The 19,482-nt window shown below is 44.4% G+C and overlaps 1 pseudogene; it reads right to left on the reverse strand.

Moving 5' to 3' along the window:
* Positions 1-633: 633 nt before the first annotated feature.
* Positions 634-19,482, reverse strand: part of LOC109891899 (tubulin polyglutamylase ttll6-like) — a 33,949-nt pseudogene continuing 15,100 nt past the window's right edge.

The following is a 19,482-nucleotide window of genomic DNA, read 5'->3' on the forward strand; positions in this document are numbered from 1 at the left end:
GGAGGCCTACCTTTTTAACCTTCAGCTACCAGACATCTTGTTTTTTGAAATGCTTCCCCTTGTGTTTCCCACTAACCCTCACAGCCAGCCAGCCAGCCAGTCAGTTCCACAAATGGGATATAAATACTGTGGTGGATAACCATCAGCGCTTCAGACAACAGGACAAGTTACAGCCTGAGCATAAGCACCTGCTAGTTCGAGTTGAAATGATGTACCCACCTGAACATTTCAAAACAGCGCTCCGTAAAACATGAACGAGTAGTGACAGATATCGATTTAGATGTTTAGACATTTTTGTTAATTTGATGAAAAAGTCACAGAGACTAAATTGCTGTGTCTCTCGGTAGAAGTGGTCAGATTGAGGAGTAATGTCTCTTGATGATGCTTGATAGATGAACCAATGTTCCAACCACATTCCCATCTGGGCAAAATCATCTTGGCGGAGTTAAAACAAGTGTGAGCATGCAATCCACAAGCATGCCTGTAGTTATGTTGACCTGTACAACATACAGTCTCAACGAGTCTCAGATCGGCTGGTTTCGCTTGTTCATGGAAGGGACAGCAGTCTTGCCGGGTATCTACGTCCATAGCTTCTTCTTTCACCAGGTCCCGGGAGTGATGGTGGTCGATGGCCTAATCACAGCGGTTGACCACGGTCTGGTCTGTAGCCTGGTATATCTCCATCACTCCGTACGATGCCACAAAGTGTGAGAGCTGCGGCAGCCGGATGTGGGCTGCGGGAGTGAGAGCCTTGTGCTGCATCCACTATAGGTCACGGGTCGAAGACAAAGACAGCTGCTGTGCTTTCCCCAACAGGTGTAGGAAAATCTTATTTCACCCACCTTGTATTACCCATTTGCCCAAAACCTCATGAGAGGTGATATTTGTTACCACAAACAATCTTATATGTCATTAGCTGATTTCCTACCTGCTGTTCTGTGACGTGATGTGTATTGGCCGCTTGGTCATAGGGGCTAGCTTAGAGATGGTGTAGAGGCCTGGGGAGCGCTGGGTCCTTCACATACCTGAGGGAGGGGCAGCCTGGGGTGGGGCAGCCTCAGCGTGGTAGGGGGAGAGCCCTGCATGTGCATTTCAGCAAAGCTGTTGTTGTTGTTACCCAGCTTACCCAGAGAGGCACTGAGGATGAGTCGTGGGGGAGGGAGGGGAAAGGTTAGGTGAGGAGTATGTATGACAAACGATAGGGATCTCTATCAATGTGGGGAAAGCAGGCATCACAGAAAAAGGAAGAAGTGGGATAGTTAGTAGTTCACTTACTGGGTAAGAGGAAACATTGTTCACTACGAATCGGTGCACTTCACACCCAATTTGGGCACATGCCCTGGAGAGGCATGGTGGAGACACTGTGGCCCAGCCCCTGGGGGTGCAAGTCTTGGTCCCACTAGGGCCAATAGGGCTAAGACAGAACAGTCCCGGGAGGGTGACACTCAGACAGTACAGAGGGCTCCTTATCTTTGGTCGCACTGCAGCGGTCACCCTACGACTCCAGCTACACAGAAATCATAGTTTAACATCAGCATGTGGTAGAGCAGGGGGGTCAAACTCAATTCCTGGAGTGTTTGCAGGTTTTGGTTGTGTCCTTTCAATGTGTCAAATGAAGTCATGAGGGGAGTTCCTAACTAGTCAATGGCCTTAATTGATTAATCAAGTACAAGGTAGCGAAAACTTGCAGACACTCAGCCCTCTATAAATTGAGTTTGACACCCCTGTGGTACAGCTCTCAAGCATCCATTCACTTCTCCAATGGGGGTTGAATAAGAATTGATGGCATTGTTTGTCTAGTGGCTAGACATATCTGTCCCTATGTGTTGCCCATGTGTGTTGCTGTCTATGTCCCTCTCTACACTTCTAGATTAGTATATCTGGACTAATGATTGAACATTTCTGGGGGCACTCTAAAAGTTAGGATTTCTGAGATTGTAAATATGCACCTCTGGGAATATTAATGTGCTTTGAATTATTTTTAAGTGACCAAATGTATGTGTTAGCATTTATGGGCTATTAAAATAGCATGTGTGTTTGGATTTATGGATAAGCCTATATAAGGCGTGGGTCAACCTTTAATAGAAAACATGGTATTTGCACGTTTACAGTAATGGGATGTTTGAAGGAAATGTTGTTGGGCTTTTTATTAAAGAAACATGTTGTTTTACTGTTGTTAAATTGCAGTCTAAAGAATAATAAGTACTAACCTTTGAACCTGTATAATCTGACATCTTTCAAATAGCTGCTCAGGTATTTATATATGCCTGTCTGTGTACAGCATATACAGTGGGGCAAAAAAGTATTTAGTCAGCCACCAATTGTGCAAGTTCTCCCAATTAAAAATATGAGAGAGGGCTGCAATTTTCATCATAGGTACACTTCAACTATGACAGACAAAATGAGATTTTTTTTCTCCAGAAAATCACATTGTAGGATTTTTTATGAATTTATTTGCAAATTATGGTGGAAAATAAGTATTTGGTCAATAACAAAAGTTTATCTCAATACTTTGTTATATACCCTTTGTTGACAGAGGTCAAACGTTTTCTGTAAGTCTTCACAAGGTTTTCACACACTGTTGCTGGTATTTTGGCCCATTCCTCCATGCAGATCTCCTCTAGAGCAGTGATGTTTTGGGGCTGTTGCTGGGCAACACGGACTTTCAACTCCCTCCAAAGATTTTCTATGGGGTTGAGATCTGGAGACTCGCTAGGCCACTCCAGGACCTTGAAATGCTTCTTACGAAGCCACTCCTTCGTTGCCCGGGCAGTGTGTTTGGGATCATTGTCATGCTGAAAGACCCAGCCACGTTTCATCTTCAATGCCCTTGCTGATGGAAGGAGGTTTTCACTCAAAATCTCAAGATACATGGCCCCATTCATTCTTTCCTTTACACGGATCAGACGTCCTGGTCCCTTTGCAGAAAAACAGCCCCATAGCATGATGTTTCCACCCCCATGCTTCACAGTAGGTATGGTGTTCTTTGGATGCAACTCAGCATTCTTTAACCTCCAAACACGACAAGTTGAGTTTTTACCAAAAAGTTATATTTTGGTTTCATCTGACCATATGAGATTCTCCCAATCTTCTTCTGGATCATCCAAATGCTCTCTAGCAAACTTCAGACGGGCCTGGACATGTACTGGCTTAAGCAGGGGGACACGTCTGGCACTGCAGGATTTGAGTCCCTGGCGGCGTAGTGTGTTACTGATGGTAGGCTTTGTTACTTTGGTCCCAGATCTCTGCAGGTCATTCACTAGGTCCCCCAGTGTGGTTCTGGGATTTTTGCTCACCGTTCTTGTGAAAATGTTGACCCCACGGGGTGAGATCTTGCGTGGAGCCCCAGATCGAGGGAGATTATCAGTGGTCTTGTATGTCTTCCATTTCCTAATAATTGCTCCCACAGTTGATTTCTTCAAACCAAGCTGCTTACCTATTGCAGATTCAGTCTTCCCAGCCTGATGCAGGTCTACAATTTTGTTTCTGGTGTCCTTTGACAGCTCTTTGGTCTTGGCCATAGTGGAGTTTGGAGTGTGACTGTTTGAGGTTGTGGACAGGTGTCTTTTATACTGATAACAAGTTCAAACAGGTGCCATTAATACAGGTAACGAGTGGAGGACAGAGGAGCCTCTTAAAGAAGCCCACCCAGCAAAAACACAGAGAGAAGCTCCTCCAACCCTTAAGTCACAGGGGGGTCAAATACAGACTTATTTTAGTTTTAATTGGAATGCCATCAGAGGATGGACTGTTTAAAGTAAGACCGGAATGGAGCCCAAGCCTCATTAAACAGTTTGGGGTTACCCACGTGAATTTAATTAGATTTTTTCTAGTTTCAGAGAGCACAACACATCTCTCACCCAATATTTATAAGATGGGGGAGCTGCCATCTTCCAGCTCTGTAGTATTAGCCATCTAACTAAAAGAGTACTACCCATGGGCAGTACTCCAAAAAGGGCTGTAAGGGGAGACGGATCTATAGTAGTGTCATATATATCAGAGAAACATTTAAATATTAATTCCCAGAAACCTGACAGTTTATGACAGCCCCAAAACATATGCAACAGTGTGGCTGGTTCCACTTTACATTTGACACAGGTAGGATCAAAATCAGAGAATATTCTTCCAAGTTTGGCCCCCGACCAGTGGATACGGTGAACCACCTTGAATTGAATGAGGCTATGTTTAGTGCTAAAAGAGGACGAGTGCACCCTGTGCAGCACAGATTCCCAGGCGTCTTCCCCAAGTTCCTCCCCCAAATCCTTTTCCCATCGAGTCTTTAAAGGCACCAAAGAAGGGTTCTGTAAGTCATGAATGATTGCCTATACATCTGAAATTGCACCCCTAGGAAGCTTTTTCAACTCCAAGATGCTCTCTATAGCTGTATTCGCAGGCCTATGGGGAAACTCAGGTGTGTTAGCTCTGACAAAGTTTCTAGTCTGGAGATAGCGGAAAAAGTGGGATTGGGGGAGATTGAACTTTTCCTGCAGCTGAGAAAAAGAGGCAAATGTATCATCAAAGAATAATTGGGCTAGCGAGGAGAGGCCTAGTGAGTGCCAAATGCCAAATCATTCAAAGATGGAGGAAATAAAATGTTCTGATTGATTGGGCCTGATAGAGAAAATCCTCGGAGGCTAAAGGCTAAACGGAACTGATTCCAAATTTTAAGAGACTGCTTTACAATTGGGTTGACACACCTTCTGCCTAGGGACACTGAGAGAGACGAGCACAACACAGAGGAAAGTGCTGCAGGTTTACACGATTCAGACTCCATCTGGACCCAGAGTGGTCTCGGGCCAGTAGGATCAGTCTGCAGCCAGTACAGAAGGGCTCTGAAATTTGCAGCCCAGTAGTATGTCTGAAAATTTGGTAGAGCTAAACCCCCCAATGACCTAGGCTTCTGTAAATGTTTTCTACCAATCCGTGGTACCTTGCCATCCCAAATAAAATGTATGAATGTTTGATCCAGTGAAATAAAAAAAGATTTTGGAATAAAAATGGGTAAACATTGAAATAAATATAAAAATTTGGGCAACACACTCATTTTAATGACATTAATCCTTCCGATAAGAGAAATGGGTAGCGAATTCCAAAAAGTAAAAGATTGTTTCAAATTTTTGTTTTTTTCAAGTTTTCCTGAAACAAATTTGAATATTTCCTTGTCACTTTAACTCCCAAGTAGGTGAATTGATCCCGGACAATCCTAAACTGAGAACTTGTAGAAGAGCACTTTAAAGCAGCCTTATTTACTGGAAAAAGCTCACTCTTGCCTAGATTCAGCTTGTACCCTGAGATTGATCCAAACTTTTTAAGAACAGATAGGGCACGTGGCAATGAGGTATCAGGGTTGGAGATAAACAAAAGGAGGTCCTCAGCATATAGCGAGACTTTCTGCTCCAAGCCCGCCCTGATTATACCTTGAATGGCATCATTAGAGCGTAGTACAATGGCGAGAGGCTCGATTGCCAAAGTAAACAACAAGGGGGAGATCTCTCATCTTTTTAAGTGGGAGAACTTGCACAATTGGTGGCTGACTAAATACTTTTTTGCCCCACTGTATGCATAGTACCGTACACAGTTGACTACTGATAAGTGCACTTCAGATAAGTGTACATTTGGAAAAGTGCTCACCTTGGCAGCCATGTTGCTTATGTATTGCCGTGAGTCAGTCTTGACAACAAGTGGCACTGTGACGTCTTTATAGAAGGGCATTCCCTTGAGGAGCTGGTACACCTGGTCTACGATGCCCAGGTCTCTGAGCAGGCTGGCTCTCAGCTGCAGCCCCCTGAGACGAGGAGGCAATGCAATGTTATTCATCAGGTACCAGAAACATTGTTTTTGGGGGGGAGGGGATTGAGGTGACCATAGGACACAGCAGCAGGCAGAAGACAGTGCTCACATCGAGATGGACGGGGCAGAAGGGCACTTTGTGGATTTTACCCTTCAGGCCCAGTCTCTGACACCTCCTCTGGCTCTGTTTCTCATGCGGCTCCTGCAACTGCTCTCTGCACAGAGAAACGTTCCTGAGTATACTTTGTGTAAACAAGCACTACTCTGTATACAAGCACTGCTGTGTGCGCCACACATGGACACAAACATCCCTGCTATGTGTATAGTCTATCCAGGAAACCTGCATGCACACATTATGTATGGCACTGAGGTTGGAACTAACGTGTGGGTGATGTGTGTGTGTCTACCTGGTGCACCTCTCTCTGGCCTTGGTGGCAGCAGTCTGTTGGAAGATGGAGCTGCTGTGTTTGAGGTACTTGTCGTACTCCTCCCTTCCCGGGCAGGGGAAGATCCTGCGGAGGCCGCCCAGGTAGCTCAGGGCTACGAGGACCAGCTGCTACTGGCTCTGCTCCTTGCTCCTGGAGCACAGAGGACATTGGAATTGGCTTGGTAAAATGACATTTTCTTTGTGCTACTTTTTCATTTTATGTTTGGATAATTGCGTATTACTCAGCGCAGACTCTATTATGAGTCTGTGCAGATTGGACCATAAAACTCATAACAGCAGACTCTATTATGACTAAGTCAAGGCAGACTATTATGACTCAAGAGCAGCAGACTCTATTATGACTCAGAGCAGCAGACTATTTTGACTCGAGCAGCAGACTATTATAACTCAAGAGTAGCAGACTATTGACTCAGAGCAGCGGACTATTTTGACTCGAGCAGCAGCCTATTATGACTCAAGAGCAGCTGACTCAATAGCAGCAGACTATTATGACTCAGAGCAGCAGACTTTTTTGACTCAAGAGCTGCAGACAATTATGACTCGAGCAGCAGACTATTATGACTCAAGAGCAGCAGACTATTTTGACTCGAGCAGCAGACTATTAAAACTCAAGAGTAGCAGACTATTGACTCAGAGCAGCAGACTATTATGACTCAGAGCAGCAGACTATAATGACTCAGAGCCGCAGACTTTCATGACTCGAGCAGCAGCCTATTATGACTCAAGAGCAGCTGACTCAATAGCAGCAGACTATTGACTCAGAGCAGCAGACTATTATGACTCAGAGCAGCAGACTATTATGACTCAGAGCAGCAGACTTATGATTCAAGAGCAGCAGACTCTATTATGACTAAGTCAAGGCAGACTATTATGACTCAGAGCAGCAGAGTATTATGACTCAGAGCAGCAGACTTTCATGACTCGAGCAGCAGCCTATTATAACTCAAGAGCAGCAGACTATTATGACTCAAGAGCAGCTGACTCAATAGCAGCAGACTATTATGACTCAGAGCAGCAGACTTTCATGACTCGAGCAGCAGACTATTATGACTCTAGACTCTATTATGACTAAGTCAAGGGAGACTATTATGACTCAAGAGCAGCAGACTATTATGACTCAGAGCAGCAGACTATTATGACTCGAGCAGCAGACTATTATGACTCGAGCAGCAGACTATGACTCAAGAGCAGCAGACTGTTATGACTCAGAGCAGCAGACTATTATGACTCGAGCAGCAGACTATTATGACTCAAGAGCAGCAGACTATTATGACTCAGAGCTACCGTTTTTTTGACTCAAGAGCAGCAGACTTATGACTCAAGAGCAGCAGACTCTATTATGACTAAGTCAAGGGAGACTATTATGACTCAAGAGCAGCAGACTATTATGACTCAGAGCAGCAGACTATTATGACTCAGAGCAGCAGACTATTATGACTCAAGAGCAGCAGACTATTATGACTCAAGAGCTACCGTTTTTTGGACTCAAGAGCAGCAGACTTATGACTCAAGAGCAGCAGACTCTATTATGACTAAGTCAAGGGAGACTATTATGACTCAAGAGCAGCAGACTATTATGACTCAGAGCAGCAGACTATTATGACTCAGAGCAGCAGACTATTATGACTCGAGCAGCAGACTATTATGACTCAAGAGCATCTGACTCAAGAGCTACAGACAATTATGACTCAAGAGCAGCTGACTCAAGAGCTACAGACAATTATGACTCAAGAGCAGCAGACTATTATGACTCAGAGCTACAGATTTTTTTGACTCAGAGCAGCAGACTATTATGACTCAGAGCAGCAGACTATTATGACTCAGAGCAGCAGACTATTATGACTCGAGCAGCAGACTATTATGACTCAGAGCTACAGATTTTTTTGACTCAAGAGCAGCAGACTTATGATTCAAGAGCAGCAGACTCTATTATGACTAAGTCAAGGCAGACTATTATGACTCAAGAGCAGCAGACTATTATGAGTCAGAGCAGCAGACTATTATGACTCAAGCAGCAGACTATTATGACTCAAGAGCAGCAGACTATTATGACTCAAGAGCAGAAGACTATTATGACTCAAGAGCAGCAGATTATGACTCAGAGCAGCAGAATATTCTAACTCTGAGCAGCAGACTATTATGACCCAAGAGCAACAGACTATTATGACTCAAAAACGACTAAAACAGGCTTACATTGGCCAGTTTCATCATGATTTTCAAAACAATTGTTTGTGATACGAATGTAAAATGCATATCAAACATCCTTCCTCCCAATTAAGTTTCTATGTGAGAATTGCCCGAACAATCTGAGATATTTCCGTGCCTTCCTAGCGTGGAATCACCTTATTATGACTCAGTGCTATGACTCCATAACATCCATGTGCTGTGACTCTATCATGACTCAGTGAAGTGACTACAATGACTGTGCTGTGACTCTATTGTGACTGAAGTTTTGCAGGGTCGTCACCACACCTTGTCTCCTTGGAGCGGACGTGCTGCAGCCAGTCTCTGATCCTGCGCCTCTTCCTCGGTGGCTTTGAGTCGGTCACAGGCCCCCAGATTATACATACAGCAGCCTGTCCTTCACCTCTCTGTCCAGCCTGGGGTCTGTGGTGAAGCTAATGGAGTGGTTGATCTCCACACACAAATACACAAGTACATCACACTGTAAAAATACATGAGCAAGTGAGCGTGTGTGGTCTCACCTCTATCAGCCAGGGCTTGAGGCGGTGGTTGATGAGCACGTCGAAGCCCAGGATCTCGAAGTAGGCCCCGGTGGCATTGTTGGAGGTGGCGTGGTGCAGGAAGCAGATGTGGTAGCTGTGGCAGAGCACTGAGTGGGCTGAGACCAGAGCCTTGATCGCCACATCCTCGATGTTGGCCCACAGCTTCCCCGTGTCACAGTGCATCGTCTCCAGGAGACGGGTCAGCGTCAACAACTTCCTGTAAGGAGGGGGAGAGAGACAGACAGAGGGGAGAGACAGAGAAAGACAGACAGCGAGCGAGGCAGCAAGAGAAAGACCATTCAAACAGTCAGACAGGAATGTCGCCACATACAGTATTGGTTGTGCATCGTGTCATAGACCTGTTCAATGTCCTTGCCTCGTCTTGCGAACACTTTTAACCATCACAATGTTGTCTGTGTGTACACTGTAGACACACGTTCATTTTCACTTGATCCCCACTGTTAAAGTTCTAGAAGTTAGTTTTGTTTGGGAGGCTACAATAAGCTCAACATACCAAGGCAGTGACGAAATATGAGTGGCAGTATATCAGCCTCCTGAGTTGTGACACATGTTGCAAATAAGATTGGCTGCTTGGCCTGCTGACAAGCCTGGCTGTGGCTCTTGCATACTGATACAAGTATGGCGCGGGGGACCTGGGCCGGAGATGGCCATAAGTCTCAGAGTGAGACATGACTGACAGCTCTGACTCGTTGCTTTTAGACCGACATAAATTGGTCCAGCAGCTTCATTCTGACACAGGTCGCGTAAGCATGCTCTCAGTTTTGTGACAGACAGGGTTTTCTCAAGTGGATTGAGCTGTTATCCTAATGAGAGGGAAACATATATAATTTATACCTAAAAGAATAGAAGTTGTGCTTGCCTTTCCCTTCCTGGAACCAAGCACTAGTACATGTCCACGCTAGAGGAAAGTGTCAAATACAGCATCAGAGAGAAAGCCCAGGAAGACCCGTGTCAATAGATCACCTTTCGATGCCAGCGTTCTCATCCCAGACAAAGTTCTCACTTTGTTTGTTAATGGCGTAGGTGGTCAGGTACATGAAAGAGGCCAGTGTGTGAGATAGAGACTGTCGAAGAGGAACTTAGAAACCAGGAGTACTTTCACAGTGCTTGCATGTTGGGCATTGTTGCTAAGTCTTTTATGACAGAGCTAGTAAAACGTTAGCTTGAGTCAGTCATTAAGGGGGCCATATCACTGGTAAAAAAAAAAAAACTCTTTGAGAGGCGCAAGATTGATCACACCCATTGTAGGTCTGAGTTCAAGGACAGATGTCTATCTTATCTAAGTCCGTCTGCCTGCGTGTCTGTGTTTGATTGTGTTCCTGTCTGTCCCTGTCCCCTTGAACACGCTTACAACAGACGGACGATATGCAACATGTCAATACCGACAGAAAACAAATGTTACCATGTCTATGGTCCCTAACAAAACTACACAGTATGAACACGAAAGACCAATGACATTGTGTACATCTCATGTTTATTTCAATGTTAAACATGTTGCCCGCTCATTCCCCCTTCTGTGGTTGTGCCCATTGTGCCGTGCCACACCACATTGTTGCGGGTGGAGTTGTAGCGGCTGGTGCAGAAGCGGGCCAGCCGCTCCTTATACAGGAAGATACGGAAGGGGTCGAAGACATCACCAGCACGTAGATGCGTAGGTCAAACTTGAAGCCATCAATGACCAATGGCTGTTTGTGGTGGCAGAGGGAGACAAGAACAACAAATAAGAATGGCTAAGACAAAGTAGAATATCTGGAAATTATGACAAGACAGGTTGAGAAAATTGCTGTTCTGCTTTACCCTGACAACTCAGTTAATGGATATGATAGATTATACTCAGTAATATTGAATACAATGGGAACAGGAGCAACATACATCTCAACGGTTCCCAAAGTTTTCCGTTCCGGGGACCACCAAATCAGTCAAAAGCTTTTGTGGACCACCATTCGTGGAGTTGCAGTATTTAAAATAAATACCATTTAGAGTCAATTTTTATCAATGAATGTCACAGTATAAAGGCCAATTATTATTATTATTATAATGATAAACAATCTGCATTGCGAAACATTATGTAAAATTGCTTATTATACCATTAATAATCCCAGCTGCATCTTTTTCTTCACATCTTCTTGTAAGTGCACTACTGTGTAGTTTCATACTGTGTAGTTTTAATTTTTTTTTAAAGGTCAACAGCCAAAGTTCATCCTGCTCCTATTCTACTTTCATAGATGATTTAGATCAGGGGTTCCCAACCATTTTTCCCCAGGGGCCCCTTTTTCACATGTAAAAAAAAAAGGAATTTAAAAATGTTGTTTATTTAGATAAGAGTATATTAAATAAAACACCAGCTTGAATTTGTTTAATTTGAAGGACCTAGGAAAATGTTTGTTTGAAGCTCATTTCCTGAAAGACTCATTACATATTTTGGTAGGCTATTTAATGACAATAATAATAATGGTAATAATAATAATAAAAATCATCATCATCATTAAAAAAAAATATGATAAGGAAGGTAAAGTCAAGACCCGATTTCCCCAAATGTTATTCTGCTACCAAATATGTTTTAATAGGATAATTTATATGAACTCTCAATTTAATTATACTGATTCTCTTTTACAGAAAGTGATTTGATCAACTGATAGCGACACTGGGAGACGAGAAGCAAGCACAGGGAATGAACATTTAATAAAAAACGAACAAGAAACAAACAAAGGCAGCGTCTGGATAAGGGAAACAAAACTATAGCCCCATCGATAAGAATGGGGGCGTGTTCGGACCTTCTTTTCCTGTAGTCCACAATCATCTCCTTTGTGTTGATCATGTGGAAGGAGATGTTGCTGTTCTGGCACCACACTGGCAGGTCTCTGACCTCCTCCCTATAGGCTGTCACATCGTTGTCGGTGATCAGGCCTACCACTGTTGTGTCGTCGGCAAACTTAATGATGGTGTTGGAGTCGTTTCTGGCCATGCAGTCATGAGTGAACAGGGAGTACAGGAGGGGACTGAGCACACACCCCTGAGGGGCCCCTGTGTTGAGGACAAGCGTGGAAGATGTGTTGTTACCTACCCTTACCATGGGTCGGTAGTCATTTAGGCAGGTTACCTGATTTGATTTGAAATAAATTTGATTTGATTTGGTTACCTTAGTATTCTTGGGCACAGGGACTATGGTGGTCTGCTTGAAACCTGTTGGTATTACAGACTCAGACAGGGAGAGGATGAAAATGTCAGTGAAGACACTTGCCAGTTGGTCAGCGCATGCTCGGAGTACACGTCCTGGTAATCCGTCTGGGTGGCCCGTCGGGAAGTCCAGGATCCAGTTTCAGAGGGAGGTGTTTAGTCCCAGGGTCCTTAGCTTAGTGATGAGCTTTGAGGGCACTATGGTGTTGAACTCTGAGCTGAAGTCAATGAAAAGCATTCTCACATAGGTGTTCCTTTTGTCCAGGTGTGAAAAGGCAGTGTGGGGTGCACTAGAGATTGCATCATCTGTGGATCTGTTGGAGCGATATGCAAATTGGAGTGGGTCTAGGATTTCTGGGATAATGGTGTTGATGTGAGCCATGACCAGCCTTTCAAAATACTTCATGGCGACAGACGTGAGTGCTACAGGTCGGTAGTCATTTAGGCAGTTTACCTTAGTGTTCTTGGGCACAGGGACTGTGGTGGTCTGCTTGAAACATGTTGGCATTACAGACTCAGACAGGGAGAGGATGAAAATGTCAGTGAAGACACTTGCCAGTTGGTCAGCGCATGCTCAGAGTACATGTCCTGGTTTTACTGTTTGCTTATGGCCGTATACACCTCATTGAGTGCGGTCTTAGTGCCAGCATCGGTTTGTGGTAGTAAATAGACAGCTACGAAGAATATAGATGAAAACTATCTTGGTAGATAGTACGGTCTACAGCTTATCATGAGATACTCTACCTCAGGCGAGCAAAACTTTGAGACTTCCTTAGATATCGTGCACCAACTGTTGTTTACAAATATACATAGACCGCACCCTATGTCTTTACCAGAGGCTGCTGTTCTATCCTGCCGATACAGTGTATAACCCGCCAGCTGTATGTTATTCAAATCAAATCCAATTTTATTGGTCACATACACATGGTTAGCAGATGTTAATGTGAGTGTAGCGAAATGCGTGTGCTTCTAGTTCTGATTACGCAGTAATATCTAACAAGTAATCTGACAAATTCACAACAACTACCGTATACACACAAATAGACAAAAATGTAAAGGGATGAACAGAATATGTACATATAAATATATGGATGAGCGATGGCGTGCGGCATAGGCAAGATGCAGTAGATGGTGTAGAATACAGTACATACATATGAGATGAGTAATGTAGCATATGTGAACATTATTAAAGTAGTATCATCTAAAGTGACTAGTGATACCTTTATTAAGTCCATTTGTTAAAGTGGCCAGAGATTTGAGTCTGTATGTTGGTAGCAGCCTCTCTATGTTAGTGATGGTTGTTTAACAGTCTGATGGCCTTGAGATAGAAGTTGTTTCTCAGTCTCTCGGTACCAGCTTTGATGCACCTGTACTGTCTTCACCTTCTGGATGATAGCGGGGTGAACAGGAAGTGGCTCGGGTGGTTGTTGTCCATGATGATCTTTTTGGCCTTCCTGTGACATCGGGTGCTGTAGGTGTCCTGGAGGGCAGGTAGTTTTCCCCCAGTGATGAGTTGTGCAGACCGCACTACCCTCGGGAGAACATTACGGTTGAGGGCGGTGCAATTGTCGTACCAGGCGGTGATACAGCCCGACAAGATGCTCTCGATTGTGCATCTGTAAAAGTAGTGTTTAAGATGACAAGCCAAATTCCTTTAGCCTTCTTCACCACGCTGTCTGTGTGGGTGGACCATTTCAGTTTGTCCGTGATGTGTATGCCGAGGAACTTAAAACTTTACACTACTGTCCCGTCTATGTGGAAGGGGGAGAGGGGGTGCTCCCTCTGCTGTATCCTGTAGTTCCACAATCATCTCCTTTGTTGACGTTGAGTGAGAAGTTATTTTCCTGACACCACACTCCGAGGGCCCTCATCTCTTCCCTGTAGGCCGTCTCGTCATTGTTGGTAATCAGGCCTACCACTGTAGTGTCGTCTGCAAACTTGATGATTGAGTTGGAAGCATGCATGGCCACGCAGTCATGGGTGAACAGGGAGTACAGGAGAGGGCTGAGAACACACCCTATGGGGCCCCAGTGTTGAGGATCAGCAGCGTTAAATGCTGAGCAGTAGTCAATGAACAGCATTCTTACATAGGTATTCCTCTTGTCCAGATGGGATAGGGCAGTGTGCAGTGTGATGGCATCGTCAGTGGACCTATTTTTTTATATATTTTTTTAACCTTTATTTAACCAGGCAAGTCAGTTAAGAACAAATTCTTATTTTCAATGACGGCCTAGGAACAGTGGGTTAACTGCCTGTTCAGGGGCAGAACGACAGATTTGTACCTTGTCAGCTCGGGGGTTTGAATTTGCAACCTTCCGGTTACTAGTCCAACGCTCTAACCACTAGGCTACCCTGCCGCCCTGCCGGGAGGTAAGCAAATTGGAGTGGGTCTAGGGTATCAGGTAGGGTGGAGGTGATATGATCCTTGACTAGTCTCTCAAAGCACTTCATGATGAGGTGAGTGCAATGGGGCGATTGTCATTTAGTTCAGTTACCTTAGCTTTCTTGGGAACAGGAACAATGGTGGCCATCTTGAAGCATGTGGGGTCAACATACTCGGATAGCGATTGGTTGAATATGTCTGTAAACACACCAGCCAGCTGATCTGCGCATGCTCTGACGACGCGGCTGGGGACGCAGTCTGGGCCGGCAGCCTTGCGATGGTTAACACGTTTAAATGTTTTACTCATGTTGGCCACGGAGAAGGAGAGCCCACAGGCTTTGGTAGCAGGTTGTGTCAGTGGCACTGTATTGTCCTCAAAGCTAGCAAAGAAGTTGTTTAATTTGTCTGGGAGCAAGACAATGTCCGTGACGTGGCTGGTATTATTTTTGTAATCCATGATTGACTGTAGACCCTGCCACATACGTCTCATTGTTTGAGCCGTTGAATTGCGACTCTACTTTGTCTCTGTACTGACGCTTTGCTTGTTTGATTGCCTTGCGGAGGAAATAGCTGCACTGTTTGTATTTGGTTATGTTTCCGGTCGCCTTGCCATGATTAAAAGCAGTGGTTCGCGCGTCCAGTTTTGCGAATGCTGCCATTAATCCACGGTTTCTGGTTAGGGAAGGTTTTAAAAGTCCCAGCGGGTACGACATCTCTGATGCACTTGCTAATAAACTCACTCACCGAGTCAGCTATACATCAATGTTGTTGTCTGATGCTATCCAGAACATATCTCAGTCCACTTGATTGAAGAAATCTTGAAGCGTGGAGTCCGATTGGTCAGACCAGAGTTGTATTGACCTGAGCACGGGCATTTCCTGTTTTAGTTTCTGTCTATAGGCTGGGAGCAACAAAATTGATTCATGGTCAGATTTGCTGAAGGCAGGGCGCGGGATGGCTTTGTATGCATCGCAGAAGTTCAAGTAGCAATGATCCAGAATTCTGCCAGCTCGTAGTTCGTCCACTTATTATCCAGCGATTGTATGTTGGCCCATAGTACCGACGGCAAAGGTAGATTAGCCATTTGTCACCTAATCTTTACAAGGCACCCCGATCTCCTTCAGCGATATCTGTCTCTCTCTCCTGCGAATGACTGGGATAAGGGCCTTGTCGGGTGTCTGGAGTAAATCCCTCTCGTCCGACTCATTAAAGAAACATTCTTCGTCTAGTTCAAGGTATGTAATCTCTGTTCTGATGTCCAGAAGCTCTTTTTGGTCATAAGAGATGGTAGCAGCAACATTATGTAGAGATCTTTGTGGGCTATACTCAGCCTTGTCTCAGGATGGTAGGTTGGTGGTTGAAGATATCCCTCTAGTGGTGTGGGGGCTGTGCTTTGGCAAAGTGGGTGGGGTTATATCCTTCCTGTTTGGCCCTGTCCGGGGGTGTCCTCGGATGGGGCCACAGTGTCTCCTGACCCCTCCTGTCTCAGCCTCCAGTATTTATGCTGCAGTAGTTTATGTGTCGGGGGGCTGGGGTCAGTTTGTTATATCTGGAGTACTTCTCCTGTCCTATTCGGTGTCCTGTGTGAATCTAAGTGTGCGTTCTCTAATTCTCTCCTTCTCTCTTTCTTTCTCTCTCTCGGAGGACCTGAGCCCTAGGACCATGCCCCAGGACTACCTGACATGATGACTCCTTGCTGTCCCCAGTCCACCTGGCCATGCTGCTGTTCCAGTTTCAACTGACCTGAGCCCTAGGACCATGCCCCAGGACTACCTGACATGATGACTCCTTGCTGTCCCCAGTCTACCTGGCCATGCTGCTGCTCCAGTTTCAACTTCCACCTGACTGTGCTGCTGCTCTAGTTTCAACTGTTCTGCCTTATTATTATTCGACCATGCTGGTCATTTATGAACATTGAACATCTTGACCATGTTCTGTTATAATCTCCACCCGGCACAGCCAGAAGAGGACTGGCCACCCCACATAGCCTGGTTCCTCTCTAGGTTTCTTCCTAGGTATTGGCCTTTCTAGGGAGTTTTTCCTAGCCACCGTGCTTCTCCACCTGCATTGCTTGCTGTTTGGGGTTTTAGGCTGGGTTTCTGTACAGCACTTTGAGATATCAGCTGATGTACGAAGGGCTATATAAATACATTTGATTTGATTTGATTTGATGTACAAAATAAGTTACAAAGCCATTTTACAGCTTGTTTCTAGCCTAAAGCATTGCAGATATTTTTGTTACTTTAGATCTGTATAAACAATCGAGAACTGTAAATTGTTTTATAGTTTTTTTAATCAAAGGTCCCACATCCCCCCACGAAACGGTAGCGAGCCCCCTAGGTTGGGAACCCTTGACTTAGATAACAAATAGACAGCCGTATCAAATTTCAAAGTCCACTGCAGGGTACAGGGCCAATTGTGTCCTTCTCCCCTCTAAGAAAGAGTTTGGGATTTCCATTCACAGACATCATGCAATTAAAGGATAAGGGTATATTATCTAAAAGGTGTATCAATCTGTAAAAGGTGTATCAATCTAGCCTTGGTTAAACCAGATTGAATGGTGAGCAGGTCATAAAATGAACACCGGCCACCTGCCAAATGCAGGTAGATTTTGGCATTGTTGGGTTAGATGTCTATTTCACCAGCCACGTGTGCAGTTGGTCAGGACTCCACAGTGCAAGAATTTAATTTGTGAATAAAAATAGTCAAGTATGATCACATTTATAGTAAAATAAATGCTGCAGCAGCGGTTTTGAAAGCTTTTGCGCCATTTTGTTTCATAGCTGATAAATTAATCGCAGAGAGTCAAAGAAATACAAATCCTATATAGCCCACTCCACTTCGTACTGCAACACTGCCTGGTTGGGAGCTATGCACACGTGAAAAGCTGAGTGAAAGATGCCTTTTTTTCGAAGCGCTGCGCACAGGCATAAAAATGGGTCTAATTTACTTGAAAGGAAAGTCTACTGAATTGAGACTTTGTCCTTGTGCTATTTGCTAATTTACATTGTTTTGTTCACAAGCTAAGTTGTTTTTCTATGTTTGAAATGATAGGGAAGCTAAAGACCACTTCCACTAATCAGACTTAATCTCACAGGCACAAACATGACTTGAGTCTCGCTACCACAGTAACAGTAACACAGTAACTCTCTTTGCATCTATGATATTTTGGTTAAGGCTCAGGTCACAAAAATGATTATTTAAGCAATAAGGCCCGAGGGGGTGTGGTATATGGGTGGCAGGTAGCCTAGTGGTTAGAGTGTTGGACTAGTAACCGAAAGGTTGCAAGATCGAATCCCCATGCTAAAAGGTATAAATCTGTTGTTCTGCCCCTGAAAAAGGCAGTTAACCCACTGTTCCTAGGCTGTCATTGAAAATAACTGACTTGCCTAGTTCAATAAAGGTATAAATAAAATATGGCCAATATACCACAGCTAAGGGCTGTTCTTGCGTACGACGCAACGCAAAGTGCCTGGACACAGCCCTTAGCCGTGGTATATTGACCATATATCACAAACCCCAGAGGTGCCTTATTACTATTACAAACTGGTTACCAACATAAGTAGAGCAGTTAAAATAAATGCTTTGTCGTACCCGCGGTATACGGTCTGACATACAGCATTCAGGGCTCAAACCACCCAGTTTATGGTGTAATTTTAGTGGCCCAAAAATATTTTGGCTGGTAAAAAAATCTGAGTTGCTAGATTTTTTAATCTACTGGCCACAGTGGCTAGCGGACCAAAAAGTACATTTTATGCCCTGATGGTGAGCGCAACATTCAGTTTGGTTTAACTAGGCTAGTGCCAATTGACTAATGGGAGCATCATGACTCCACCGAGAGGCACCAGGTGCGGGGGAAGATGTTGTACTCCTTGGGGAAACTCTTCAGCATGCAGTTCATGTTGCGAGCCAGCATGTACTTCCTGCTCAGCTCCATCATGCAAGGGAAGTGTCTTCTGTCTTCACATCTTCTGTCAGAAATACTATAGTTTACTGTTGTTTAAATTCTGTAGTATTACTATGGTTAAAAAAGCATTGTGTTTATGCAGACTGTAGTATACTGTAGTATTTATTACTGTTTTTGCAAATATTAAAGAAGTATGCTATAGTATTTACAGTTTACTATAGTATAAATAGAACAGCTGCCTCCGGTAAGAAAAGGGGTGGCGGTCTGTGTCTATTTGTAAAAACAGCTGTTGCACGCAATCTAATATTAGATATTAAGGAAGGTTTTGCTCGCCTGAGGTAGAGTACCTCATGATAAGCAGTAGGTTACACTATTTACCAACAGAGTTTCCATCTATATTTTTCGTAGCAGTCCATTTACAACCACAAACCAATGCTGGCACTAAGACCGCACTCAATGAGCTGTCCATGGCCATAATCAAACAAGAAAATGCTCACCTAGAGGTGGCGCTCCTAGTGGCCGGGGACTTAATGCAGGGAAACTTACATCCATTGTACCTCATTTCTACCAGCATGCTACATATGCAACCAGAGGGAAAAAAAACTCTAGACCACCTTTACTCCACACACAGAGACACATACAAAGCTCTCCCTCGCCCTCAATTTGGCAAATCTAACCATAACTCTATCCTCCTGATTCCTGCTGACAAGCAAAAATTAAATCAGGAAGCCCCAGTGACTCGCTCAATGAGGAAGTGGTCAGATGAAGCAGATGCTAAGCTACAGGACTGTTTTGCTAGCACAGACTGGAATATGTTCCAGGATTCTTCCGATGGCATTGAGGAGTACACCACATCAGTCACTGGCTTCACCAATAAGTGCATTGATGACGTCATCACAGTGACCGTGCGTACATACCCCAACCAGAAGCCATGGATTACAGGCAACATCAGCACTGAGCTAAAGGGTAGAGCTCCCGCTTTCAAGAAACGGGACTCTAACCCGGACGCTTATAAGAAATCCCGCTATGC

The sequence above is a fragment of the Oncorhynchus kisutch genome, linkage group LG6, assembly GCF_002021735.2.
Source record: "Oncorhynchus kisutch isolate 150728-3 linkage group LG6, Okis_V2, whole genome shotgun sequence".
Taxonomy (NCBI): Eukaryota; Metazoa; Chordata; class Actinopteri; order Salmoniformes; family Salmonidae; genus Oncorhynchus; species Oncorhynchus kisutch.